The sequence below is a fragment of the Cynoglossus semilaevis genome, chromosome 20, assembly GCF_000523025.1.
Source record: "Cynoglossus semilaevis isolate Cse_v1.0 chromosome 20, Cse_v1.0, whole genome shotgun sequence".
NCBI classification, from domain to species: Eukaryota; Metazoa; Chordata; class Actinopteri; order Pleuronectiformes; family Cynoglossidae; genus Cynoglossus; species Cynoglossus semilaevis.
The window spans coordinates 11,824,704-11,829,273 of record NC_024326.1 but is presented as its reverse complement, the minus strand read 5'-3'; the positions used below and the strand labels follow the sequence as shown (position 1 = coordinate 11,829,273).

The 4,570-nt window shown below is 40.9% G+C and overlaps 2 protein-coding genes and 1 long non-coding RNA gene across 5 annotated transcripts in view; 1 reads left to right on the top strand and 2 right to left on the bottom strand.

The window, feature by feature from the left end:
* LOC112488696 (uncharacterized) overlaps positions 1–949 on the bottom strand; it is a 10,872-nt gene extending 9,923 nt beyond the window's left edge. Inside the window, exon 1 of the long non-coding RNA XR_003053046.1 lies at positions 816–949. This is a non-coding gene — a long non-coding RNA (uncharacterized LOC112488696). The remainder of the gene's footprint in view (positions 1–815) is intronic.
* Positions 950–1,947: 998 nt separating this feature from the next.
* LOC103396606 (RING finger protein 212B) overlaps positions 1,948–4,570 on the bottom strand; it is a 10,890-nt gene continuing 8,267 nt past the window's right edge. The window contains exon 12 of the mRNA XM_025066196.1: positions 1,948–2,858. The gene's annotated coding sequence lies outside the window, so the exon portion shown is untranslated. The remainder of the gene's footprint in view (positions 2,859–4,570) is intronic.
* Positions 2,834–4,570, top strand: part of homeza (homeobox and leucine zipper encoding a) — a 6,020-nt gene continuing 4,283 nt past the window's right edge. Inside the window, exons 1-2 of one of the 3 annotated variants that reach the window (XM_025066163.1) lie at positions 2,834–3,196; positions 4,338–4,425. The gene's annotated coding sequence lies outside the window, so the exon portion shown is untranslated. Of the gene's footprint in view, positions 3,256–3,282; positions 4,052–4,337; positions 4,426–4,570 lie in introns of those variants that run through there. The other 2 variants (XM_008334744.3, XM_025066162.1) reach the window with 2 other exon arrangements.

Here is a 4,570-nt window from a genome sequence, read left to right as displayed (position 1 = left end):
TTTTTTTTGCATATTTACATATTTTCTGTACCTTCTGCCATCATACACACACTTTATACTCAGCTGCTTCAGTAATTACCAGCTAATAAGACTCGAGTTAATGAAGAAATGTTAACTATTACTAAATTTTTTTTGTATTTGAAGGAATATGTGAAAAGAAGATGTGAAGAGTATGTGTACCGTACTTTATGAAGTTGAATCCTATGCTTGTGTGATTAATCATTTACATGAAGTCTGGAAGAATGTTTGATCATATGTCATTAAATATTGTTTTCTTTTTATTGAAGTACAGTTCAGGATTCTACCTTAATGTTTAAAAGCAGTAAATGCATTCTTTCTAAGTCCGTGCTTGTCAAACGGTGGGTCTCAACCCAGATATGGATAAAAACCTTTTTCTATAAATCCACAATCAAATGTCGACTATTGTAGTATTTTGATGGTGAGGTTTTAAATCTAGATAAGTCTACATTGAGATTATGTTTAATCCCATACAGGAAGTTTAAATTCAGTACGAGATTCTGACAGTTTCACATTGAAATGTGTCATTTTTAATGTCTGAGTAACATCCTGAATTTTGGTTTTTTAACCTTTTGGTAGAGGGAGTGTTACCTCCTGTGGCACGAAGTACTTCAAACATTTTAGGTCGTCTGACCCCCACTAACTTCAGCTGTGAACAATTGTTATCAGTGGTTAAAATCACCTTTTTTAAACACAGGCACACAGTATCTAACTCCGTTTGGGAGAATTCGTGGGAGTTGGTGCCATCTTGTGGTCAATCTGTAGAATACCATACACAAAGAACTTTTAACACTTACCCCACTCTTCTCTGAAATACCTCAGGGATCTTCGGAGGCCTTTGCACACCAGAAAGGATATGAGCAGTCCTCAAATCCCCCCGCCTCTTTGTCCCCCTCCACGATTCCTCCTTGGTTGTTTATGGTCTACAAACTAAAGAAGTCTGTCAGAGAAACCTGAACATATGAACATACAAGATGATAAAGTTAGAAAGTCTGTCTTAAATAACAACTCAACTTGGCAGTTACTGACATTTTTTAAAGTCACAGTTAAGTAGCATCTGAAGTTGGACCTTTAATATCAACTACACTACCAAAGCTTTAAACTAACTTTATATTTACTATATTTTTTTTGCATATTTACATATTTTCTGTACCTTCTGCCATCATACACACACTTTATACTCAGCTGCTTCAGTAATTACCAGCTAATAAGACTCGAGTTAATGAAGAAATGTTAACTATTACTAAATTTTTTTTGTATTTGAAGGAATATGTGAAAAGAAGATGTGAAGAGTATGTGTACCGTACTTTATGAAGTTGAATCCTATGCTTGTGTGATTAATCATTTACATGAAGTCTGGAAGAATGTTTAATCTATAAATCCACAATCAAATGTCGACTACTGTAGTATTTTGATGGTGAGGTTTTAAATCTAGATTAAGTCTACATTGAGATTATGTTTAATCCCATACAGGAAGTTTAAATTCAGTACGAGATTCTGACAGTTTCACATTGAAATGTGTCATTTTTAATGTCTGAGTAACATCCTGAAGGTTTTTTAACCTTTTGGTAGAGGGAGTGTTACCTCCTGTGGCACGAAGTACTTCAAACATTTTAGGTCGTCTGACCCCCACCCTCCCCTTCCAGGTTGGTCATAGTTTTGCTTTCTTTTAGTTGCCAGAAAAATTCCCTGAAGGTGGATTCTGCCTCGTAGCCAGAGGTGAATGCTACACTGAGATAACAGAGTGCTGGCAAGAGTGGGAGCGGGAGGGGTCGTGTTCAGGGACGTGCTAGGATTCAGCTCTTCCTGATGAGTCATACAAAACAGTTTGTTCTTAAGAAACAATACGATAAAAAAAAAGTTAGGAATTTTGAAGCAGTCTTTGACGTGTCACAGAAAAAAAATAATACACTAATAAGAAAAAATAAAATTAGCAGTGACACATCTGTACCTAATCCTGGTATGGTCTGTTTACACGATCAGAGCCTAATATGAGAGTCCATAAGATTTCTCTGACAACTGTTTGTTAGACTAGTCTACTTCCTTTGGGCTCTGACTCCTTTGACTCCTTTGATGCCTTGTGTCAGTCGGTCTTTATTGTTTGGCATTCGTGACTAGGCCTGGAATATAGGAATGATAAATTCACAGTTTCCCAGGGTATGGAGCCCAGCACCCTGCTGAGCCAAAATACACTGCAGGAGGGGTTTAAAAAGTCAGACCATTCAGCAAAGGAAAAACATGTTTTCCAAGGCAGGTATTTACGCCAGTGTGTTCAATTGATGTTGATTAAATGGAACTATGGAACAAAAAAAGGACTAACCTGGATAAAAATACATTTTTGCTGCTGATCTGGTCAACTTTGATTTACCAACAAGAGACAATATTAATTAATACAAATGTCAGTGTTGAGGTTTTGACACAGTGAGTATAAAAAGACTGAGACTGAGACCAGGAAGGCCACGAGTGCCAGGTCAGTCCAAGGCCAAAGTGCGGATTATACAAGTTACATGTACTTCATGAAAAGTACTTAAACTGTGAATTTTCTGTTGGTCTCTGTATAATGAGACTCGGGGATTCATCTAAATCTGGGCAAATACACCATCTGATATCAACAGGATTCTTGTGCCAGAGGTACGGGGTGGAGGGGGTCGGTGTTGTTGGTGGCAGACTGGGGTGAAAATATTTAGCCCACTTGTGTGGATCTTTGAAACAAGCACCTCCTCCCTCCAATCCAGGGGCTGCTCTTCCCAGACTGGCACTCCCACCCACGCCACCGTCACTGTGGGAGAGTCAGTTGGGCCTCCCGAGCTTCCTGGTCGTCAGCTCCGCCTCGCCTCGATCTGACCGGACAGGGGAAAAACACTTCTCAGTAAAAAGAACAAAAGCAACAACGGCCAGACGGCGGAGGACCGAGTAACGGCTACTCCGATTCGGGATCGGAACCTGTGCGGATTGAGGATGTTTTAAGTCTTGTGAGGCGACATTCAGCCGACGTTACAACTAGGACGGAGGACGACAAACTTGGCCGCTCCACATCTTTATCAGCAGCCTGTTAATCCGTCGAGGTGTTTGATAAATAACACAAGGGTCAAAGAGACGGACGGTATTGTTTCACGGCTCTCCCTCAACAAACTTCGGCCGAGAACGGGACACTTTTCAAAGGGAAACTCTGACGTCCGTAAGTTTCCCTTCACACGAACGGTCGTGTCGGATAAACGAGCCTCTTTGTGGTTTTCGGTAAGTTTATTTGTAGTGTTCCACTGAAGCGTGTCTGTTGGCGAAGTGCGCCTGTGCAGTGTGAAGCGTTTTAGTTAGTACGCCATAAAAGAGGGCCAGGGGAGGGGGCTGGTCTGTTGTTGCCACTGGCAAACTGGGCAACTTTATTCTAGCTTTGTCTCAAGAAAACACGCTATTATGGCCGGAAGGACAGCTATCCAGCTGAGGGAACCAGCCCATGATCTCACCCCGCTGCTCAGTGTGTCACAGCTGACTAATACTGTGATCTCACCACTGTCTGTTTGTGGTACATTTCTTTGGAACCCAAGTCTTAGACGATGGCACAACCTCCTGACTGCGCAACACTGTTGCCACACTTTTTGTCGCATTCAGATAAGTCTGTATTTTCACGACAAACGCCACTAAATGTTTTTTAATGAAAAAATATTATAAAAGTGTGAATGGCCGATAAGTAAACCTGAAACCTACCAGCAGACAAATGTTGCTGACGTCAACATTTGTTGTTTTGGTTCTGTGGTTCTCAAAATAAGGTATTAGTACCCTCAAACGGTACACTGGACAGTCTATTTTCTGAACTATATTGGCCAATAACGCCGATACAAAAAATGGCTCTTGGTTGTTTAATAAAGCTCTTGAAGTTTCAAATTTGAATTTGCGAAGTTGCAAATTATAAAAGGCTAATAATCTTATTGAGAATTCTCATCTTCTTATACTGATCTCAGCTGAACAGGGAAGGCCTGTCCCACTGTATTGCAATACTGGAAATTCGTGTGGTACTTGCAGACAAATATTTGAGGTATGCAGTGTGAAAACTAGGGACTGTCGCTTGACATCCTTAAATATATTAACATACCTCTTGTTTTTGAAAGTTAAGGTTTAATCTGTAGTACAATATGTTTTAATTTTGGCCCTCATTAAAACAATATTTTCATTGCAGCAGAAATTGTTGAAATCTTTACGATTGAAGTACAGTATTTTGTGTAAATGATACATTGAACTTATAAAAAGGGTCAATTGTACTTTGTAATTGATTAGTCATCCATTCATCTGACCTAACATGAAATCATTTTCTCTCCCTACAGGTTTCTGTTGTCTGACTCAGTGAAGTGGCCGCACGTCTCCTTTGGGGCAGGGGCACTTGGAAGTGGAACAAAGCCCAAGTGGGACAGGGTGAGAAAGTAGCCTGTGATGGATTTCTCGTAGATACCCATTCCACACGCTCCCACTCCCACTCTTTTGTGACCAACCCACCCTCCCCCCCCCCCCCCCCCCAAACAAAAAACCACCCCCCCCAGCCTGGGGGGGGGGGGACCAG